The sequence below is a fragment of the Sinocyclocheilus grahami genome, unplaced genomic scaffold (genome assembly GCF_001515645.1).
Source record: "Sinocyclocheilus grahami isolate Dianchi unplaced genomic scaffold, SAMN03320097.WGS_v1.1 scaffold302.1, whole genome shotgun sequence".
Classification (NCBI taxonomy): domain Eukaryota; kingdom Metazoa; phylum Chordata; class Actinopteri; order Cypriniformes; family Cyprinidae; genus Sinocyclocheilus; species Sinocyclocheilus grahami.
Window position 1 is genome coordinate 2,351,756 of NW_015505481.1, and position 25,505 is coordinate 2,377,260.

Below are 25,505 nucleotides of genomic sequence, written 5' to 3' on the forward strand. Positions count from 1 at the left end.
TTTGCCATCATTTATTGCTTTATTTATTATATTAATAATACACTTAATGGAATGTTAAGAATATGACATAAAACATGACATACAATTAATAAGGGTAGAAAATATTTGCCTCTATAAAGGTAAAAATGCACCTGTAAATCAATTTAAGGGGGCAAATATTGTCCATTAATAGAAAAGGTGGAAGAGAGGGGGTATGCAGAAGAATGTTAAATGCCCCAGGGGGTACGCCACTGTAAAAAGTTTGAGAACCACTGCTCTATGTGACTCTCAAGGACACACCTCGGTCTCCGCAGTGTTGTGATATGTCATATTCACGCAGCAGCAGTGGGGATGAGAGAACACTCTTAAGAAACAGTTGAGAGAGGAGAAATCAATAGAAAATATTGGCCACTTTCTAAATAATAAAAGTATAGCGCATCTACTAATGATTTGAATGATAATAATCATTCAAAAGTTTGGGGTTAGTGAAGTTCTTTAAATTTCTGTTTAGTAAATGCTGTTCTTTTGCACGTTATATTCATCAAAAAATTCGATCAAGGTTTCCACAAAAATATAAAGCAGCAGAACTGTTTTCAACATTAGTAATAATAAGAAACATTTCTTGAGCAGCAAATCGGCATATTTGAATGACTTCTGAAGGATCATGCGACACTGAAGACTATATTAATGGCTGCTGAAAATTCAGCTTTTCCATCACATTAATAAATTGCATTTAAAAATATATTCAAATAGAAATCAGTTACTTTAAATTGTAATAACGTTTCATAAAATAATTGTTTTTACTGTATGTTATTCATATAAATGCAGCCTTGGTGAGAATAAGAGACTTATTTAAAAAAATATAAAAACATCTTACAGACCCCAAACTTTGTAATGGTAGTGTAAATACTCTTAATAGTCTTACATTGAGAAATAATATGTGCTTTGAGAAATGTGCACCCCATATTAATTATTCATTGTTGAAAATGCATTAAGTACAATTATTGAATAGAAAAGCTTCATTAAGCTGGTTTACTTAAGTTGTTTGCCAAAAAAATCTATGTTTTACTTGATGTAAGGTATACAGCAGACAAAAAGACCATAAATAAAATAAAATTATGATGAAAATAGATTGAGACGATTTGCATTTCCCAAACAAAATACCAGTGTTTCCAAGGCAGCAGTAGACTGCTTTGCTGTTGTCATGATGCTCAACATGTGTCTTGTTATCACGAGAGTCAACACAGTCACTGTGTAGGTGTGAAGTGGATAGAAAGTGAATTTGACTATGTAAGACAGAAGGAATAGAAGCAGGCCAGAATGATACATGTAGGCATATGAGTAGAGAAGAGAATGACTGGTTATATTTAAGAATCTGTCTCCTTCCTGAGGTGTTCTGCTCTCTCTCTTGTTGGTCTGTCAGCACCACTGATCTTGACCTTAATGCGATTAGACAAGTCTGCAATCATAGATGGCTTTTCTAATGATGTGCCCAGACAAAGCATTGGCAGAGAGGATTTTGTGGATGATTTGATTGGTCAGTGACAATTGCACACTGCAAAAAGTTAGAGAAGGTCGTGGATTGGGCCAGAATTAATAAAGCCGTGTGGATTAGTTTGAAGAGCTTGTTACTGTCTCTTGATAATGAGATTTCGTGACTAGAGGAGTTCTGTAATAAGTGTGGAAATTGTACATGATACTGAGAATAGCTTATCTTCTGATTTTCTTGTTATATAATTGTATAGATGTATGTACTGTATTATGGGGTAACTCAATATCCCTAATACTTTATGTGGACCCTTTGAGTTTTCTCTAAGGAAAAAGGTGACCTGGTTTTTCTTTAGTTTACTAATTTGTTTCTTCTATGTCCAACTAAGTATCTATTTTTAATTGGAGAGAGGTTGTTTCTATGGCAACCACATGAGATGTATAACCGTTGTCTTCCTCCAGCTGGTTTGACAAGGGCGTCATCAATGATCTAGTACAGCAGAACTTTATGAGACTTGTGAAATCCACTGTTGGCAAGCACATAAACAAGTGATACATATAAACATAAATTATGATTACTGATGACAGCGTCAGTTATATATCTCCAAAATGTCATTATTTCAACAGTAATAGATCAATTTTTCCCCTTTTATTTTCATGTTTTGATATACATGTATGATTAGTTCAGTTCATTAATGTGTTTTTTCACGAGTGTTTTTTTTTAACCTTATCAGTTTTTTAATCTTTTCTTATAAATTTTTTCTCACTCTATTTATTGAACTGTTTTGCCATTTTACATTTGGTTAAGAGGTTCACCACTGTTCAAAAGTTTGGAGTCTGAAAGAAATGAGTGCTTTTATCAAGCAAGGATGCATTAAATTGGTTAAAAATTGACTTTCAAAATTGAAAGTTAAAAGAATGTTACAAATATTTATATTCCAAATAAATGTTGTTTTTTAAATGCACATTCATCAGATAATCCTGAAAAAAAGTTTCTAAAAAATAGCTGCACAACTATTTTTAACATTGATAATAATGAGAAATGTTTTTAGCATCAAATCTTCATATTAGAATGATTTCTGAAGGATCATGTGACACTGAAGACTGGAGTAATGATGCTGAAAATACAGCTTTGCCATCACAGGAATATAATTAAAAATGTATTAAAATCGAAAACTGTTGTTTTAAATTGTAGTAATATTTCACAATATTACTATTTTACTGTATTTTTTTTAACAAATAATTAAAAAAATATACACTATTACATTTAAACACAATTGATTTATTTTTATGTGTTATGAACAGTACTGTTTGCATATATGATCTCAGGGGCAGTTGATCACTATTTGAGAGTCTAACTAGAAGTTTATGAGAGAGCAGAAAGTGCTGATCTAACACTTGACCCAGATAGATACTGTTTGAGAAGATTCTGAAACTGCTGATCCAAGACCTGTTATAATATAGTATCTTGAGAACAGTGTTTGATTGAATGGAGTTGTATGTATTTATTAGGGGACACGTGCAGGTTCAGCTGTATTGATCTGCTGTATTGAGAAATAAATTTGCACACACATACACATGATGAAATGTGACATCCAGGAAGGTTACAGAGATGCAAGCGTATCGGCCCAATTTATGGGTCTGGAAAATAACCTGTCCCTGCACACCCCCACAAAACACTCGCTCCTGTTTAATGGTCTCAGGGTGTGTGTATAGCCTGAGGCTGTGGACATTTTACTTGAAGTCTTTGTTTGTTTACCCGTTTGTTTACTTGAGGATCTATTTACTGCTCACAGGCGCCTGTTTAAGTCCATAGATAACAGGGCAGGCTTCATTTTACTCAATCCTTAATGCGTTATCAAGAAATCACTGAGAACATTTCATGGCTTTTTACAAACGGCTTGCTCATTGAGCCTAATACAAAAATTCAGGGCAGTAAAACAGCACAAATCTTGGGAGAAACACTGACCCAAACCTGCATAATGCTGCCTTCAAAGGCTGTATACAGCAGACAGGAAGGCATCTCCAGTGGCGAAACATCTTGTCTGTTCAAAAATGAGTATTGTATCATTAAATATTCAATTACCTCCAGAGCTCACTTTAATTTGTTCTAGATCATTAACCTTGATGTTATGGAGCTGGTCTGAATCCAGTTTCCTTAGGAGGTGCCTTCATACAAAAAGTATTTTATGGTCAACAGATTGTAAACTGGATGGAAGTATTTTATCATATCGTACAGTGCTGTAGGATTTAAAGCCATAAGCCATAAGAGGTTGTGTGTTATAGAGTTATAGGGCTGGTCACATTAGTGGAAGTTTTGCCAAAGTTCGTGGGCAAAAAGTTCCATTATCAATTGTCAATCTGTTGTGATGTATGAAGAAGATCTCAAAAAGAAAAAGCTTTCTGCTGGTCAATAGGGTGACCAACTTGAACCCACTGCAAAAACTGTTTAGGAAAATTGCTCTTGTTTAAGCAAAATTCCAGCAAAGATTCCCTCGCTAATATTCACATAACAATGGTAAATATGACCAAAGTTTTACAAGTCAACTTCAAAACAAAACGGACATATTTAATTTCTTAATACATTTAGGTTAATATTCAATATGGGTTTTTTATTTATTATTTAAAAATAAACAAACAAACTGTTTTTTTTAAATAAAAAATATTAAAAAAACTGTATTGGTCAATATATTGACATATTTAATTGTACATGTTCATTTTTTATATTCTTCTATTTTTATAATTAGATTATCTTTGTTGTTGTCAGACTTTGTTCCGTGTTTTGTGTGTGTCTTGCTCCCCATGTGCCTTCCTATGCCCATATTTGGTTAGTTTCCTGTTCCTGTCCTGATTAGGTTGATTTGTTTCCAGGTGTTCCCCGTTTTATGTCTATTGATCCCAGGTGTGTCTCGTCCCCTCCTCATCGTGTCATGTGTTTGAATAGTGTTCCCTGTCTTGAGTTCAGCATCCGGTATTGTCTATGTCTACATGTATAGCGTGAGTGTTCCGTGTTCCTTTGTGTTAATTAAACCCATTTGGATTGATGTGCTCCTCGTCTCTCTCCGTTCCTTGCTCCTCAGTCTGCTCAGCAGTGCACGCGTGACAGAATACCGAACCGATACAGAAAGTGAGCGGCGCCTTTTCCCCCCCGTTTGTTTTTTGGTTTTCTGAAAAAAGTTTTGTTTTTGTTTTTTCCCGTGCGTTTCTCCCTGCCATAATGGAGGAACGAGCACTGTTCATCACAGTGGCTCAAGCGAGCCCAGACCCTATCGTCTTCGCAAGGGCGTTTGTGCCGCTCGCCCTGGCCAGCTCCCTCGAGGGGGAAACCCTTGCGACGCTGTTCTGGATCGGGATGACGTTCCATCATCAAACGGAGCTCCCAGACATGACGACCTCGACTGGAAGGAGACAGTCATCCGGTGTCTGGAGAGTCTCAGATCCCAGGGAGGGCTCCTGATCCCCCGTTAAGCCCAGGGAGGGCTCCAGGCCCCGAGTACAGCCCCGTAAATTTCCCCAAGTATTTTTTGGGGGGGTAGTAAGGCTCCAGCCGTAGATGCCAAGGCGGGGACTGGGGCCGCGGCTTCGGAGGCTGCTCCGCCATGGCCTCCCGATGCTCCTGATCCACCATGGCCTCCTAAACTACCTGCTCCACCATGGCCTCCCGAGGAGGCTGCTCCGCCAGGGCTTCCCGATGCTCCTGATCCGCCATGGCCTCCTAAACTACCTGCTCCACCATGGCATCCCGAGTCCCCTGCTCTGGATCCGCCATGGCCTCCCGAGGCTCCGGATCTGCCATGGCACCCCGAACGGGTACAGCTCTGGAGGCCCACTGTCCCGTGTCTGTCCTGAGGGACCTCCAGAGTGCCCACCCCCCCCCTTCCCATTGGATGTTATATGGCGTGAGGACACGCCTTCTGGAGGGGGGTGTTATGTCAGACTTTGTTCCGTGTTTTGTGTGTGTCTTGCTCCCCATGTGCCTTCCTATGCCCATATTTGGTTAGTTTCCTGTTCCTGTCCTGATTAGGTTGATTTGTTTCCAGGTGTTCCCCGTTTTATGTCTATTGATCCCAGGTGTGTCTCGTCCCCTCCTCATCGTGTTATGTGTTTAAATAGTGTTCCCTGTCTTGAGTTTAGCGTCCGGTATTGTCTATGTCTACATGTATAGCATGAGTGTTCCGTGTTCCTTTGTGTTAATTAAACCCATTTGGATTGATGTACTCCTCGTCTCTCTCCGTTCCTTGCTCCTCAGTCCGCTCAGCAGTGCACGCGTGACAGTTGTCATGCAACGCACTTAAAATGAGTCTTTAAAAACAACTAACTAAATAAATAAAACTGTTAAATTAAAATCTCAAAAATGATTATCAAATGTTTCATACTGTACATTATATTGTTCTGGTGCTTACATTTTCTTAAAATTATTGATGTAAATGACAAATGATTTAATGATAAAATAATTGATATGAATTATTCATTTTTTTGTGTTTTATTTAATTTATTTAGACACTGTTACAGAATCATAATATGATACATTTATCAATTATCGACCATTACGTGAAAATAATTATCAGTGCTAGAATCATAGTATCATTTTGTGGATTATTAGGTATATTGCCTTACTCTATCCAGTGTTTCCTCCCTCACTTTGCTGCCTATCTAACTCTTCTTTGTCATTCTTTAATTTCCTCTGTCACTTCCTCCTATTCTGGCTCTCTTCATCCTGCTGCCCTTGTCTATTCGACTGTGCTCAGTCACGTCGTATGACACAGAGTAAGTTGCTGTTGCTCAGTAATTGCTGAGCTTTTGGAGAAAATGGGGTTGATTTTACTGGCTGGCTTTTTTGTCATTAGTTTGGCCGGCATTCAGCATCTGGCTTCTGTTCTGTCTGTGGATGGAAGGTGGAGGAGCCAGGTTGGGGCCTAGCTGGCAGAACTACCTGCCTGCTAAATGAACCGCTCCAGTCCATAGACTCTCACACCGTTTAGTTTGGGTCATTTGTATGTTATTGCTTTCCCTAATCGCTCTGGAACATTATTGTTAATTGCTTTCATTAATATCATCATTAGGTTCCAAGAGTATAGTGAAATATAGTAGCCTGAGACACTTTATGCAACTCAACAGTCAGTGATAAAGGGGGAAGAGGGAAATTGTATCAATATTTTTTTCTACTTTCATTAGTGGACTAGCATATAGATGACCTCCAAACTGGTCTAAAAGTCATGAAACTCAAGTTTTGATTGCATGGGGTCTTTAAGACAGCCAAAAACTAAACAGAGAGAGAAAGAGAGATTTAAAGACTTCAGGAGGAACCACACAGAGGCAAAAAAAAGACTCTTGGAGGAAACACATTCATAATCACTCGAATTTGAAACATTATCATGTAAAGGTCAGGCACTCAACCTCCTCTACAATGACAACAGCTCTGTTCACTCCCATGTTTTTCAGAACCCATTAGCCTTTGTGTTTTACATGCTCTTCTACAGAAGACCCCAACAACCCAACAAAGTCATAAAAGCCCTCAGGCGTGACTTTCAGAAAAGCACATACTGCTAGACTAGAAACAAAATTTATGGGAGTCCATCGTTTCTGTATCTTTGAAAATTGTAACAATGAAATAGAATTTTGTATTTATTTATTTATAAATAGTAGCTTTGCTACTCAGTTTCAGTAGACAGGTGCAGGTTTATGTAAAATATTTTTTAAGGTGCTACCAGACACTTTTTTAATGTCAATTGAAAAGAAAATTAAATTTTTTTCCTTAGGAAGTGAACGAAAGATGATATTTTTGCAGTTTTTTAGATGGCAGGGGTGAACGGTCATGACTCAGATGCTAGTCACTGACTGGAGAGCAGCTGTGCTTTGGGGTACAAGGATTGTAACACTAAAGATTATGACAGTCATGTGGCTGTGCCTCTGACCCCAGCACAGTGACCTTAAAGCAGAACCCAGCTCACTAAAAAAAAAGCACAAGTCAGCGAAAGATTAATTAGAGTCTGCACTGGCTAATTAGTGTTTCATTATGGTTTAAAAATTGTGATTACTTTTAGAAACAAATCCCATTCTTTGTTATCAACATCATGAAATGCATTAAACACTTAAAATAGCAATTTTGATATTGTTGTCTAGACCTCCAGAATCTAATTAGTGAAGGTCACTTGATATGATGAAGACAGCTGTATGTCTGGACTCAGGAGTATTTAGTAACTTTCTGTACATGCTCATACAAGTTTCTAAAATAAACTAAATTATTAAATAAATCCAGACCACTTTAATTTTAGAACACATGACAGAAAATTAATAGATAGCTCTTACTTTTTCCTTGAAAATGCACGCTTCAAACAGAACAGTCAATGAAGACGAAGAAGAGAATGATGTGTAGCTCCCGGCACCGATTTATACTGTAGTCGCACCGGTAGTGACGTCATGGCTGTCGCCGGCCAACGAGTTGGTGTTTTTTCAATGTATGCTTCAGATACGAGTCACGACGAGGCGTTCCCCATAGCGACCCCTAGAGGACGCAGTTCGAAGTTCCCATGAAAGGGAACATGTTTTCTTTCTGGAATTACTTTAAAAGGCCTGAGGGGAAGAAATCTCATAAAATTGATATTGCATATCACCAGCAAACCTATATTTTGACACATGTATAAAATCATAGATCGTAGAGTTGGAAAAAGCATAAGGCAGTCTGAGAAGTGTATTAAAATCATAGAACCGGAGCCCAATTTGAAATGTTTCTCTTATTCTTCCGTGATCCTGTGAAGGTGTTATATAGGAATTCAGTACAGTGAATTTTTTCCACTCACTGTGCCATTAGGGGTTATTTTTTCCTTGACCCCCTGCTGAGCTTCCAATATGACAAAGTGTTTAAAAAAACTTACCAGTGGATTTCATCTAACCTTGCTGCTTCAGTCAAAATTTAAAGTACAGTGTGACATTATTCTTCTGCAAATCACACAGACAAAATAACAATACTTTTAAAAAGGCATATAAAACAGTGGCTGGCGAGAGAGCGAGAGAGAGAGAGAGCGAGAGAGCGAGAGAGCGAGAGCGAATAAGAGGCAACACATTGTGTTTGAGTCTGAATAATACAATATACTATTTTCTCAGGGTTTGCATTGTAGGTTATTATATGCAATAACCTGCCAGAGTGAATATCCCAGATTATTCATCTTTATATAGCCATTAGCCACTTCTCTTTCATGCTCTCTGTTATGACTCTGAAAAAGGGGAAAAAGATAAAAAATACCTTGATCATTTTCACTGAATCACTGTGAAGCTCACTTACACAGAATCACTCTCAGGTTTTCATGATGGAGCAGCACAGCACACAATAAATCAGACCTCTTCGTCTAATGATGTGATGATCAGTTCAGAGGGACAAGTTGTACTTCAGTCCTGCCATCTGGACAATTCTACATTCTCTCTGTGTGAAAGCTTGAACAATGAAAAAAAACATCAACCCACCTGAAAGTCTAGTTAATTACTGCCATGAAACTTGGTGAAACCAGAGTGATACAATTCATTATTGTTTAATAGATTGACGTTGGATTGTCCATTGTTTTAGTGTTCATTGTTTTAGTGTTCAATCCAATTCTTATTTGTATTTTATTTTGATTTACAAATTTATTTAGCTACATATAATTAGCTGTTTTAACTCCGAAGTAAAAGTCCAAGGGGATTATTTCTCAACTTCATGCTGAATGATTTCCAGGGTTGATCATCTTATTGGCAATGTTGGCAAATGCCTAAGGGTCTTGACATGGTGAGAGCCCTGACATACACCAATCACAATGATCTGAACGGATTGAGGAGCTAGTAAATATAAATATTCTAGACACACATGGACGGTGCATGCTGGGAATTCAAGTAGCCCTGCAGCATCTGTCACATCTGCGTAGTCCTGTGTTGGTGATTGAGTTTAAATCCTCTTATATGTTAAATGTCAGTCATCAAACATATCATTAAAAGGGATAGTTCACACAAAAATGAAAAAAAACTGACATAATTTACTCACCCTCATGTTGTTTAAAATCTGTATTACTTTTTTCCTCTTTCAATAACAAATTTATTCATAATTAAGACAGTTTAAACTTCAAACCGTTGCTTCCGGCTAAAATACAAGCCCTCTATCAATAATACTGCTTTCTCTAGAGAAAAATAAAAAAAGTTTTCTCGTCTGAATCAGGAGAGACATATGCACAGATTAAGCACTGTTTACAAGCAAAACTATTCTAAACAAATATGTCAGTGCATTTTGATGTAAGAGGAAAACAGGCAAAGGGCTTTTTCACTGGAGGAAGCATTTTTATTAATTATGGGCTCATATATTTTGGCCAAAAGTGACAATTTAAAGTTAATATGCTGTTAATGTTGGATTTGTGTCTTACAATCATGCACCTTTTTACTTGACAAGATATTAATTGATGGGCTGGAGTTGCATGGATTACTTTGATGGATTATTATTTGGTGGATTATTGTGATGTTTTTATCAGCTGTGTGGACTCTCATTTTGACGGCACCCATTCACTACAGTGGATCCATTGGTGAGTAAGCAATGTGTAGCATCTGCGTAGAATCATGCATGATCTTTGGGTTTTATGGCTTAAGAGACCCTTTTAGCTTTTGACATTTGCATATAAATTACAGTCCTGGTCACAGACTTACACTTATATGGGTGCTAAATGTCAAATGGTCCAAGCAAACTAACACACACACACACTCTTCGTTTGAGACAACACTTTTCGAAGACTCTCAAGATCTTCCTCTTGAGTTTCTATTTTCCAGCAGTTTTTATCTTCAAGTAACTTTAGTCGCTGTGGACTTTTCCTTGGAAGTAAAAACTTCCAGCTCACCCCTCACAAACTCATCAAAAGACCTCCGGTGTCTACCGCATCAGGATTCTTCTTCAGCAATCGAAAACCAATGCAAGTAACCGCTTAAAATTATGTAGATGCGTGTTTAAGTTTCAGCCCCGTTTTAAGGTGATTTTTGGATTCTTTGACGATTTTCAAAGGTTGTGGTTAAGTTATGTGAAATACTGCCATTCTTTTTCTATTCTCTTTCTTTTCCTTACTTTGTTTCATTCTGTGTATATAGAAGTGTTTTGCTTAGTTATATGTTAGATATAGTTTCATTTATTAAATCCCTTATATTCACAACGGATTGTCTCTGTTTGCTGCTCACGATTCGAAGTCAATGAATGTGTGAACCCTTGCTACATTTTGTTAAATTACTGCTAGCACTGCACAAAGAAGGACAGTTTATTCTTCCTTGGCCAGGAAAATAATAGTTCCTTGAAGTGATAAATTATTATATTGTCTTGCTCGGTGGACGGACAGATCAAATAATTGTAATATTGATTCTGCTACAGTTAATTCGAAGATATAATCTAAATATTTATTATTATTCATAACCAGTTATAATTAGTCATAAATATTTCCGTTTTTAGAGCTGAAAAACCCTACAAATGTAATGCTAAATTTTTCCAAATCTGTTCCAATCAGTGTTAATTTTGACAGCAAATTTTGATTTAGTTTTAGTCATAGTCTTTTGACTAAAATGCCATTTAGTTTTAGTCATATTTTAGTCATCTGAATTGTTTTTAGTTTTAGTCTAGTTTTAGTCGACTAAATATCATAAGATTTTAGTCGACTAAAACTACAGTAAATTTAGTCGGCTAAAATCAAATGGGTTTAGTTACAGTGTAATGCATTTATTAAGCATTTCTCTAAAATTTCCAAACTCATTATATAGGTTTGATATTAAGGTTTTATCATGATAGACACCGATTTAACTGCTGTGACACAGTAAAATTAAATAAAACCACTTCTCATAAAGAACAAGAACATGGTATACTTTTTAATGAAATACCAATGGTTATATAGGCTAATTATGCATTCTTTATAGCAACTTGTTTACCATATTCTTCATTCTTTCAAGCAGACATATTTATTTCTATAAATAAATGTAAATTAATCTTTAAGGCTACTAAAGTTTTTCAGTCAAGAGCAGTGCGTGATTTTCTGTCTTTCTTTTGTTGCTTGATTAATATCAATGACTCGGACAATAGCAACTAAATTAGGCTGCTGTCCCTTTAAAACCGAATGCACGGCTGCAATGGATGCAATGTACTGATAGACGTTCTTCCTACTGTTTATGTTCACTTAAGACGTAATCAACTGTGTTTATGTGAATACTCGTCAAAACGGACAATTCAACATAATTTTGTGTGTAATTCTCCGTTCATGCAACGCGAAAGAGTCCTCACGCGCCGTGAGACGCGCTTTGTGTGTATAGTGTCTGCGCTCAGAAAACCGGACCGAATTGAGTTCTCTCTTGCGTTGTCAGATTTATCCATATGTCTGCTCATCTCTTACTCCCACATATTGAATTTTTTTTACGTTTTATGTGACGTGCAGCAAGTGTATTTTAGCTTATGTCCCGCCGGTTCATATGTACGCATAACCTCCGAACCACGCAGCAGATTCGTTCTGAATGAATCTCATCCCAAATCGTCCCTCCCTAACATTTTCGTCCCGTTTTTATTCGTTGACGAAAATGTCAATAGATTTACGTCATACTTTTTGTCATTCAAAAATAGTTTTAGTTCGTTATCATCTCGTTATCGTCGGTGAAAAAAATGTCGTTGACGAAATTAACACTGGTTCCAATGAAGAAAGAACTCAAAAACTCAAAAGTCAATTATCAGTAAAGTTTCATTTTTGGGTGAACTGTTCCTTTAATCCTACTACATAAAAATAAGTGAAGCTGATATTTGAATAGAAATGGCAGATACTATGAAATATATGAATCATATGAATAAAAAAGGCTGTTATACCATTTTGTACAATGCATGTGTGAGATGGCACTCGGGAGGACACTGTATGTACAGTATGTCTGTATTTGTGTGTGTTTGTTCTGGAATATCTCCTAACAGACTGTGAACAGATTGGAAATGGAGTCTGATGTGTTTTGTTCACAGCTAGACAGCAATATGGTGAGTGTAAACTTACTGCCATCTTTCAGTGGCTCGTACCTGTTGTGTAGAAGCCAGGCTGCTAGGACACACTTGCACAAACATAATAATAACAACAACAACAACAATAACAATAATAATATTTAAATAAGCTTGTTGTAAGCCAAACCATAAGCCTTTGGCATTTTTGCATCTGGAATGAAACATTATTTATCAATCATCATCATCATAAGGTAGGTTCTCACAGAGTTGGTCAAATCAACACACACTTTAATTCCGTGCTGTGGATCTTTATTGTGCTCACTCGCTACTGTTGGTCTAGGTTAGCTAAAGGTCAAATTTAAATGTATGTTTTAGCTGCCGCTGTTGATGTGCTTCCTCTCACGTGGCAGTGGCTCGCTGCTCTCTGTTTCGCAGCAGCTGTTCTTAATTCCAGCGTGTCTTTAGCGTGTCAACCGAACAAAGCCGGCCCCTCCTTGCAAAGCCAGAACAACAAACAGCTTAATTAGAGAGACCTCCTGTCCTTGTGAAATCAGACACATCCATTATGCACAGCACACTTGTGTGCTTCATACAACAAGGTTCTTTGGGTGAAAGCCAGGAACTTTCAAAGCCTCTGCTTTAACTTACAATGACTCTTAAGGCCTGTTCACCCGAAGCATGTTGTTTTGGCATGACAAGAGCATCATCCTTGTGCACAATGCATCCCTGTGAAACCTTTCACATGAGTGCGAAAATGAAATTTCCCCACAACAAAAATATATTTTTATATACTTAGATTTTAGTATTTTTAGTACTCATCAGCCAATAAGATCTAAACTTCATGACACAGTGTTCATTACACCAACTATTACATCAATAAAACTAATAGTGAGTATTATCATAATTATTAACAATAGTAAGTGTGGTATTACATATGTGTGTGTGTGTATATATATATATATATATATATATATATATATGTATATATTGTTTATTTATTAAACTGTTTATTTATTGTAATGCTTATTGTGTACATCACTATTAGTATTAACAATAGGGACTGTATCATTAATTTCTTAAATTATCATTTAATTTCTTCAGTATATGGTGCTATCACACTATTTTACTTCCATCTATAAATCCCATCAAACCTGGGATTGACAGAATATCTTCTAAATTGTAGTGATGGTTGTACTTAATGCAGGTGAAATCTTTAACAGGATGAGTGAATTATTTATTTGTCTTTCTTTTGACCGTGCAAACTTTTCTCTGAGTGTTTGAGGTGGATAAACATGTGTTGGTCGATGTGAACCGCTTTGATGCAAATGTTCATCGCAGCTTTTTTGTGTTGGTCTTAGTGTGCAGTCGATTTGAAAGGCCTTGAGTTGTTTTCAGAGCATTTTAAATCTGTTTTATAGATTGCTTGAAGAAAAATTGAATTGAACTGCTCTTTCTGAACTTCAGTCATGGCCTGTACAGTTTCTATGGGAGATGTATGTGATGTGAACTATACATTATGGCAGGATTTAGATTCATGCATTTATCAGATGCTTTTATCCAAAGTGACTTCCAGTAGAGTAGCACAAGCAATTCATCACAGATATTAGCTGTATTGATTCACTTTATAACTTGAATTGATTCATTATAAATACGCCATGTAACTTTGCACTGGGAAGGATGTACACAACCTCATCAAAGCTGATGTCTGAATTAATGGACCTCTATGAAGAAATCAGGAGACTGGAAAGGAGTCTATATAGACTATTCAATAAGTCTGTTGTTCCGAATAGTAATATGGATGTTTATACTTTTCCATTAGAGTCTAATAATCTTCTAGTACATCTTTGTGTACTAGTATTTGACTTTCCACTGTGTGGGTGGTGTGTGTGCATTTGTATTCACCCACGTTTGCTTTTCTGGGAATAACCAAAATTGTTGCTTTAAAGGGAAAGTTTGTGCTAAAATAATTTACTCACCCTCTTGTAGACATTTTTGTAGAACCGTCAGCCATACAACATCATTTTATAGTGACCACATCTGTCAAGTTTCTCCTCAGCAATTGAACACCTCTGATTTGCTGTTCATAATTCTTCAAAACGTCAGTGTGCTTCATCAACAGCTCAACAGATGTTAACATGCTCATCTCAGAGTGCTCAACTCACGAGATCAGGGGAATAACAACAGCAATTTTCTTACATTTTTTACTCGAACAACCTGTTTTTAAAAGTGTTTATGTGTGTGGTGTTATTTGGCTGCCTACAAAGCTATTATCCATTTATCGCATAACGCCACTGGTCAGTGATTCGGTTATGCTGCTTGGGCAATGTTAAGTGAGAAAAACAAAATGAAAGCACAAACAAACACACAAACCTGACTATTGTAGGAGTAACATTAATATTTTTCAGTGCTTTTGAAATAATTCTCATATACTCACCAAAGGTGCATTTATTTGATCAGAAATAGAATAAAAACAGTACAATTGTGAAATATTATTACAATTTAAAATAACAGTAAATAATTCCTGTGATGCAAAGCTGAATTCAGCATAATTTCTCCAGTCTTCAGTGTCACATGAACCTTCAGAAATCATTCTGGTATGCTGATTTGCTGCTCAAGAAACATTTCTTATTATCATCAATGTTGGAAACAGGTGTTTCAGCAGGTGTTGAAAACTTGAAAAAGAACAGCATTTATCTGAAATCATTTTTTTTATTCTTTATTGTATTATTTGATCAATTTAATGCATCCTTGCAGAGTTTTAATTACTTAAAAATCTTACAGACCCCAAGCTATAGTGGTCAATACAGTAGTGTATGTGTACAGTATGTGTATAAATAGTAATATTTAAAAAATGTTGGACTTGAGCTATTTCTACCAGAATGAACCCTTAAATTGAGTTTTGTTGGTGTAAAATGTATTATTTTGATTTATTTATAATATACTGAGTCAACCTGACTAAATTAGGTCACGCCAACAAAGTAATTTTTTAATGGTGAGATCATGTAAAATAGCTTCTTAAGGTACATGTTAGCACATTTTACAGTGCATATGAATATACTACTGTATAATAATGTTTGTGTTAGACCTGTGTGTATCAAATCTGTGAGTGCGTGCTGAACAGAATGCATTTCATCTTTACAAACCACAAGCTGTGGCTGCGAGGGGGAAAAAAAATCCCAAGCTATGCCATCTAGTGACAACAGAACAGGATATTGCATTCACACATGACATGATAAATGGTACATGGCAGATGCTGTGTGCAACTGCTTTGTGTGTCTGCAAACACACTCTTTATTTGTTCGGGAATATATGCAAACATGTTAATTATATATTTGCGCATTATTGTAGGTATGTTTGTGAAATGAACCCACAAATGACAACAGAAAAGAAGAAAGTGTGTGTGTGTTGTGGGGGATCTTGTGTGGATGGTTATTTTGACAGGGTGGGAACAGCTGTAATGACTCTGTCTGGAGGTGGCACAATAACAAACGCTTGACACATCAATAATGCAGCTATTTCACACTCTGCTCTCTTCTCCTTGTAATTTTTGCTGTCATTGTCTCAGGCGATCTGAATGAAAAAGGCATTGCGAATGGATAATGATCAGTCAGTGAATCTCATCCGCACACCTCTCCATTATCAAATCATCTTTCATTTCATCCTCTGACCTAGAAGGACTCGGGCATGTGAATCTGAATTGAAGGTGTGAATCAGAGTAGCTTTGAACTGAAGCGGAGTGACTCAGACACAGACTAATCCTCTTTCCTGTACATCGGCCGATAGAAACCTTGTTCAGAAAAAGAACAGATTAAAAAGACAAGCTCAAGACTCTTCATGTTCTCATGCTTTCATCATGCTTTCATCAAGCTTTCATGTGTGTGAGGTTAGTTTGTGCCTGCTTCACACTCTAGGGATGGGAGGATTGATCTTGAAGTACGATATTTTCAGTAATGATGTTGTATTGAGAGGATCAATCCTCATCTAAAAATATAGATCCAAAGTTCTTTGACCTACCAAATTCATTATTTATTGAGACTGAAATGTAATGCTCATTTTAAGCTTTAAAGTGAAAAATGAGGGTTGTTTAGGGCTGTTAATAATTCTCCTTTTGCTTTTGCTTGATGGGCAAGAAAGCGGAAATACATTAGTAGGGACGCATAATGGTATCATTTCAGTTATCATCTGTTAGTGAAGTTTTTTTAGTTATTGTTTATTATATTTAATTGTATGTGCTCATCTCCTCTTTTTACTTAACGCTCACTTAAATGTAATCTTTAAACACTAATAATTTAAAAATGCTGATAAATGTAATCTCAAAATGAATGTTTTTATACAGTACATTATGTTTTAATACCTACATTCACTAGCTATGAACTGAAGAGAATAGACTATTGGAAATAATTTAATACACATTCATGGAAAAATATATTAAAACTACATCAGTGATTCTGATAGTGTTTAGGCCAGAGAAGAGAAGGCTTTGCGGGCCCTGACGGCCCACCACTGATATATATATATATAGCCCCAGTGGAGCTGGATGAGTCAGAGAGAACCAGAGGGGACAGTGCGATGTCATCTGCAGCTCTCTAGGACCGAACTTGCCTACCCCTGGTTTGATACATTGGTCTGAAACTCAATTTCTGGAGGGCCCACACCTGATCAAACACACCTGATCCAGCTAATCAAGATCTTCAGGATTAAATTCTGAAACTTCCAAGCAGGTGTGATTTGGAGCTGGTTGCAGTTAAACTCTGCAGAAATATGGCCCTCCAGGAATTGAGTTTGAGACCACTGTTTTAATGACAATATCTATACATAAGAAGTTATAGCTGCACTTACATTTTAGAAAGAAGGATCCTTCGTTTGGAGGACAAAATATTGTTGACAGCTATTCAAAAGTGACTGTGTAAATATTTCATCATTACACAGCCACTTTTGAATAGCTGTCAACAGAGAAACATGCTTTTTGCAGGTGTCTGCCAGCAGGTGCGAACAAGCCAAACTTTGATCAGTTTACTCACGTACACTTGCCTGTTACTTTCAAGTAACCCCAAGAATTTGATTAGCCATTGTGCTTGATTAAAACTAGACATACAGTAAATCAAACGCTCAGAAACACAGGTGGTGCTTCAAATATTGTAGTACCAAACTTTAATGTGAAATGTTGAAAAAAAAAAAAAAACCTTCATCAGTAAAGTTTAGCTTAATGCTTTGCCAGTAACTTGACTGATCTATCATCACATACGCCCGAGCAGATGGAACGTCTCATAAATGTAAATTTTTTTCAAATTCTCACTAATACCTTGTTCTCTCTATTTCTTTCTGCCTCTTTCTGCCTTTCCCTACTTCCCTTCCTCCCTGGCACACATGCACAGCCTGGTTGACAGGCCTCTCCTCCCATGAGAGCTTTCACTTTCTTATGCGGTAGAAAGCAGTTTAGCAGTATCCTGCCTTCAGAGGAATGGTTAAATCCCTGCTGCCTGTCTTTTGAGGGTCTCGTGGGACTCTGCTCTAACAAAGCGAGACTGAGAGACCCTTACTAGATGCTGTTCCTCCAACATACACACATGGCTCCAAGCATTTATATTGTGAATCAGCTGTTTGAATTCATTTAATGCGACACAAACATGTCTGTCGGACTTCACTCATAATATCTAGGTGTGCTGATGGGAGAGTAGAGAGCTATCCATTAGCATTCACATTCATCTCAGTGGCAGGTGCTCTGGTGCTGACAGGAAAGACAGAAAAGACACAATATAAAATCAACAATTTTGAGGCAATCATTGAGACGCATGAAAAATCATGAGAATGATTGACTGATGGCTCCTAAACTGGCACTAGTAGTGACTATCCTGAGCTCTGACGTCAATGGCAGCAGATGGACATTTCACACTTTTTTTCCCACATTTCACAAGTTTTTGTCTCTTATGTTCACCAAGGCTGCACTTATTTAATCAGAAATACTGTAAAAACAGTAATATTGTGAAATATTATTACAATTTTAAATTTGATATTTTTTCCTTTTGGTGTTAAAGCTGAATTTCCAGCAGTATTTATTTAAAAAAAGTGTAACAATTTACTCTAATTTTTAAAAACTTGAAGCTTCCTTTCTAAATAAAAGTATTAGTTTCTTAAATAAATAAATAAATAAATAAATAAATAAATACATACATACATACATACATAAAAATCTTACTCACCCCCAAACATTTGAATGGTAGTGTTTACTGTAATATGCTTAATAAAATTGAATTTTAAGGTACAGTAATGAAATAGAATATAACTTTAATTAAAACTGTGATGTAAATTCATTAATATTAATTCTAGTGCAATTGATTAATATTAAATATAGTATAAAATTATTCCATATTAAACAATAAGTTAACATATTAATAAAAAAAGTTATTCCAGCTTAAATTCATCTGTAAGGCATGTAAGCTGAAGTTGAGTGGAAATAGCAGGAAGTTTGAATGCAGTTCAAATTCCAAACGGAAAATGATCCGAATTCTGAGTTTTGCCCTTTATAAACTGACTTTTTAAACTCAACCGCAGAACAAAGAGCTCTTCACAGAATAGCAGGAGTGCAATATAGTACTTTTTTATACATCACAGCAAATATGAGCTGTAGAACAAGAGGCCGACCTCCTGAGACGGATCATGTTTATTATACATGACAATATCAAACCTGCAGGGCTTTGATCATACGCTGCCATGTGTGATCATTTCTAGCTGGCCTTACAGGCCAAGAAGCAGTTGATCAGAGGGAACGTCAGCACAAATGAGTGTGAATGTGCTAAGCTAGCGCCCGCACAGGGACCTCATGAGTGTCAATGACCACATTAGCGTTTGGAGGTGAGCTGACGGATGGAGAGGAATGAGGGATTTAGAAGGTGTGTCTGTCTCTCACCTCTCCATTGATTATAGTGAGTGAGTGTGTGTTCAATCAATGTTTCTGTTATCACTCAAAGAAAATTAAGTAGGGACTATGTGAGCATATACTCTCTTCAAGCATGATTACCTCCTGTGAGTGTGTGGAGAAAATGCGGGCGGCCCTTTAAGGCCTTAGATCTGTCCTTGCTTCAAGCATGTGAGTGGCCACTAAATGACTTTTTCTAGATGTCCCTAATTTTTAACAATCTTTCAATGCAGAATTGTGCTGTCGTTCTGTCATCCTAAACACTTTTGCTTTGACCTTGCTGGTTCTGTGTCACTTTTCATCTTGCAGTGATTAACAGCTGAGGTTCAAGCCCTGATGATTATGGTCAATGTTAATCTTTGTATCTGATGCAGTGAGCTTGGAAAAAGATATACATAAAATGTTTAAATTCTATCTATCTATCTATCTATCTATCTATCTATCTATCTATCTATCTATCTATCTATCTATCTTATATAGGTACTCTTCAGAAAACATAAAATAAAATAATAAATCTAAATCAAATTTTCTTTGATAATTAAAAAGGTCAAAATTAGATTTATTAGAAACAGAAATCTGTTGTAACATTATAAATGTATTTACTACACTTTTAATAAATTTTATGCATCCTTGCTGAATTGAATAAAAAAAAAAATATATATACTGACCACAAACATTTCAATGATAGTTTAAATGCAGTATATATAATGCATAAATTAAACAATTTTATGTAAGTATATATCGCTTAATATTAACCTTACTGTTTTTTATATTTTGATAGATATGAATGAATATTATATATTTTATTACATATTTCATTTATATCTCATTTTCCCTTGTCTTACCTTGATTTAAGGTTTGTACTTCTTTAAATAATCATCCTTCTATAATGTTCTACTATCATATTGTTCCAAACCTGTAAGACCTTCGTTCATCTTCGGAACACAAATTAAGATATTTTTGATGAAATCCAAGAGCTTTCTGACCCTCCCATAGACAGCAACACAACTGAAATTGTTGAATGAAGTCGTTATTTTTGTTTTCTTTGTGCACAAGTATTCTCGTATAGCTTCATAAAATTAAGGTTGAACCACTGATGTCACATGGACTATTTTTAATGATGTCCTTCCTACCTTTCTGGGTCTTGAACGTGTCAGTTGCATTGCTGTCTATGCAGGGTCAGAAAGCTCTCAGATTTCATCAAAAATATCTTAATTTGTGTTCTGAAGATGAATGAAGGTATTATGGATTTGGAACGACATGAGGGTGAGTAATTAATGACAGAATTTAAATTTTTAGGTGAACTATCCCTTTAAATATGTATGTATATAAATACTGAATATCACACATTAAATATATTATCAAAAGGTTGAAACATAGGGACAGTCTTAGAAAATCCTTTAACAAGAGTACATTTTAACTTGAGTACTTGAATACATTTTGAAGTATCAGTGAGTATTAGTACAGTATTGTAATGTCAAATTTCTCTGTTTTTTTCTTCTCCATGCTGGTAATGTCCTCCTCCTTGACATCCTTTTCAAAACCTTTCTGGACCTGGACAATGCTGATGTGGGACTCCTCCGCTCCTCTCCTCGGGCCACACAGGTAAGTTATCTACCCATTTGCCTTGGCAGCACTGCTATTGTAAATGAAGCCCTTGATCTGTCCTCTCGTGTGAACTCCCTGCGGAGGGCAGCGGGTAAGACAAAACACTAGCTTCAGACAAGGAATTTTGTACAACAGAGATAAAAAGTACTGCATAGGAGATCAGGGTCAGTCTTTTTCATTTTTAGCATTATGTCTTTGTCAGCCCGCGTGAATGCCTTTTCTTTCTCTACCCTTGATTAATCAGTCACAGCTTTAAGGCTAATAATGGCATGTGTCCTGGGAGACTCTGTATGGTTTTGATTTGTAGCACTGCATTCAATCACTGCAGTCTTTTATCAGGCTAATAGGACATTCTTCCATCTTTAGGCGACTTTGTGTTGTGTGGCTCACATTGTCCTCAAGGAGTTTGAAGCTGCGGTGTGTTATTCACTAGCGCCATCAAACTGAACTAATAAGCTGAAGAATAATGATTGTGTTCATATAGGTTTCCACTCATCTGTCATAGAGTTGTTCTGTTGGCATCTTAAGGAAACATAATGTTTTGAAAAAGACAGTGTTTACATGCTTCAGGAAAATCAACCTACGAATGACTGACTTATATTTGTCCCTAAAAATGGCTTATTTATAGCTGTCACTACACATTATGCTGGGTGCGGAGAAAGTATTTTAACATCGAAACAATTACACACATCAGCTCTAAAATGAAGAGACACATCACAAGAGAGAGTGAACTGAGAATGAACTATTATTCATTTAAAGAGAAACATAAGAGATGACACACCCACACATATTTATTTATGTAAATTAAACCATGCCACTTATTCTGTTAAAAATGAATACTTACTCGGCAATGACACATTAAAGGAATAGTTCACCCAAAAATGAAAGTTTGCTGAAAATTTACACACCTTCAGGCCATCCAAGATGTAGTTGAGTTTTTCTTCCTCTGAACAGTTTTAGAGAAATTTAGCACTGTACATCATTTGCTTACCAATAGATCCTCTGCAGTGAATGGGTGCCGTCAGAATGAGAGTCCAAACAGCTGATATAAACATCACAATGATCCACAAGTAATATGAAGTATAAGGTAAGACTAGCCAATATGGATAAAAATGTATATATCCATATGTTTCTATTCAAGAAACCTTAAAAAATCATGGTTTCCACAAAAATAATATATATATATATTTATTTATTTTTTTACATAAAACATTAAAGAAATATAAAAAACATTAGTCAATTTATAAAATATTTATTTTTCCAAACAAGAACATTCACAGATTTCCCCAGATGAAGGTTTTGTCAGATTTAGGTCAGAAAAATCACATACACCCTAGTTCACCCAAAAATGAAAGTTTGCTGAAAATTTACACACCTTCAGGCCATCCAAGATGTAGTTGAGTTTTTCTTCCTCTGAACAGTTTTAGAGAAATTTAGCACTGTACATCATTTGCTTACCAATAGATCCTCTGCAGTGAATGGGTGCCGTCAGAATGAGAGTCCAAACAGCTGATATAAACATCACAATGATCCACAAGTAATATGAAGTATAAGGTAAGACTAGCCAATATGGATAAAAATGTATATATCCATATGTTTCTATTCAAGAAACCTTACAGATTTGTTTATCGCACAAAAGTAAATAAAATATCTGTTTTTGTGTTCTCAGCAGTCAATAATTCACTGCGCAATACACTTAAAATATTAAGCAACACAACTGTTTTCAACATTAATAATAATAATAATAAATGTTTCTTCAGCAGCAAATCAGAATATTAGAATGATTTCTGAAGTATCATGTAACACTGAAGACTGAAGAAATGATTCTGAAAATTCAGCTTTGATATTACTGGAATGAACTGCATTTTATAATATATTCAAATTGATATACGGTTTCATTAGTATTAATATTGCTGTATTATATAATACATAATAAGCAGTATTACTGGGGATAAGTCTTATCAACCACAAACATTTGAACGGCAATGCAGTTATATTTTATAAACCCAACCCCAGTAGATTGCTGGTCTTAGCTGGTTACTTGTTTTTTTTTTTTATATTGCTGTCAACCAGTTTTGCTTCAGGACACCGATTTTTATACTGGACATCAAGTATCAGATTTGTTTATCGCACAAAAGTAAATAAAATATCTGTTTTTGTGACTCAGCAGTCAATAATTCACTGCGCAATACACATTGTGGCACAAGCCATGTTTATCCCTGCAGCAAGTGAAGCGTATTTAGGACACGTCATGCAGCCTGTCTGTGCTGGCGTCTGCCTAATTTGACTTGTGACAGATGAATTTGCGCCAAATTACTGTAGAGCTTGATTGGCCGCACAATCTTTAACATCTTTAGAAGGTATGGGAATTTTCTTCTTTCTTTCACTGTGAACAAAAAAATAAAAAAAAATAAATAAAAAATATATATTTCATTTTATTATTTACATTGGGATTGTATTTGCTGTCAAGACAGACGTGTACTCTACTTTTAGATTGTGACATGCAGATTGAGAAGCATTGGTTTAGAGAGACCTAGAGAAAGGAGAATAAGATAAAAAGTTATTATTAGAACTTATTCCGGTTCTTCTATTGCCCTCTGGTGGCTGATTGTGGAAGTTAATTTAGCCTTCTTGTGCAAGATGCCTTAATATTATGTGGTGAAATACACTTATTTTTTAAATGTATTATAAATAAATAAATAAATAATTTACCGTACTTAATGTATTTAGTTTAAATTTAACTTTTAACAATTTTGTATCAATTTGGATTACACAGTTTTAACACTAATAAACTTAATGTGATGCATACACTCTTAAAAATAAAGGTGCTTAAAAGGTTCTTCACAGTGATGCAGTAGAAGAACAATTTTTTATTCCACAAAGAACCATTCAGTCAAAGGTTCTTTAAAGAACCATCTCTCTCTTACCTTTTTATAATCTGAAGAACCTTCTTTCGCCACAAAGAACCTTTTGTGAAACAGAAAGGTTCTTCAGATGTTAAAGGTTCTTTATGGAACCATTTAGACAAAAAAGGTTCTTCTATGGCATCGTGAAGCACCTTTATTTTTAAGAGTGAACTGTATTTGTCATATATGAATGAATGAATGAATAAATAAATAAATTAGTGTACTTAGTTTAATGTATTTGGTTTAATAATTAATAATAATTGGTTTGATGATAATTTAATTGCATATAACATATGTATCAATTTGGATTACACAGTTTTAACATGAATAATTATGTAAGATTTCTGTAATAGAACTAATAACCCGAATGTGTTTTAAATAGGCAATAACCAGGTATTTATGATCAGTAAATCCAACTCATATATTTTTAACTCATTATTTTTTAAACATTAATGTATATCTATCTATCTATCTATCTATCTATCTATCTATCTATCTATCTATCTATCTATCTATCTATCTATCTATCTATCATCTTTTATCTGTTTTATTTACATCTCACTACAAATAGGCATCACACTAAGTTTATGAGTTTATGTTAAAACTCTGTAATCCTTTCAAAGTTGTAAATAAAACAGATTATTTTGGTATGTTTTACAAAAAAAAAAACATTAGTCTTTCAACTTCAACGTTTCACCAGCAACTATATAAATAATGTTAAGAGTTTAACATTAAATCTGTTTGTCATCTCAAATAAATTAATGATTTTTCAAAGATGGAAAGTTTCAGACATTTACAGTTTGTATGCTAAAGTGCTTTATTTTTGTAAGCTGCACTGATGTAATGAATGATGTGACCTATTCAGTCCTGCTGCAGTCCTGGTCTGTGGGTTTGTAGTGATTACAGTTTTTTTTTTAATTGGTTTGGTACTATTTTCACAAGCAAGTGGTACATTTTCAAAACTCTTAGTACTAATCTTGCAACAAATCATCAAAAGTGCACTTTTTTTTTTAAACATTTCAGCATATTTTCAATTGTTTTAGTACAATACACACAATCACAAAATATCCTTTTCACTACACAAAATAAGTGTTTCATCTATATAAATGTTTCATTCACAGTAACTGCCTTTCATAAAGCTTTGACAATCAAACTTTTCATTTGCATGACTTCTCATTTATATTTAATATTTTTTTTCTATTATTTAATCTAACTCATCTTAAGTTAAATTAAGTTAACAACTTTATTAATCCCACAAGGGGCAATTAAAATAGTGTAGTAGCATCACACAACAACTTAATACAAACATAATATGTTACCTAGACAATACAAAGAAATAAATAAGTAAAAACCCAACCCAACATGCTTCATAATAAATTCCATACATAACAAAAAAAAAAAAAACTAAGATTTTGAATTGTAAAATGTATAGCCTCTGGAACAAAAGTGAATTTATATCTATTAGATGAACATTTAATTCTTCTGAATCTTCTTCCAGAGGGCAATACCTCAAAGTAAACCTTCAAGGGATGAGAGTCATCTCCCGATCTCCAGTATGTTTTTGTGTACACGGAAGGAGTTAAATTTCCTAAGAGCGTACATTCTTTGGTTCACTTTCTTAATAATGGCCTCTGTGTTCTGCTGGAACTTTAAA

The 25,505-nt window shown here is 35.4% G+C and overlaps 1 protein-coding gene and 1 long non-coding RNA gene across 2 annotated transcripts in view; both read left to right on the forward strand.

The window, feature by feature from the left end:
* The window catches only part of LOC107601227 (acid-sensing ion channel 2-like), a 376,228-nt gene that overhangs the window by 134,952 nt on the left and 215,771 nt on the right, over positions 1–25,505 (forward strand). The window lies entirely within an intron of this gene.
* Positions 17,366–25,505, forward strand: part of LOC107601307 (uncharacterized) — a 108,041-nt gene continuing 99,901 nt past the window's right edge. The window contains exons 1-2 of the long non-coding RNA XR_001610910.1: positions 17,366–17,407; positions 20,943–21,036. This is a non-coding gene — a long non-coding RNA (uncharacterized lncRNA). The remainder of the gene's footprint in view (positions 17,408–20,942; positions 21,037–25,505) is intronic.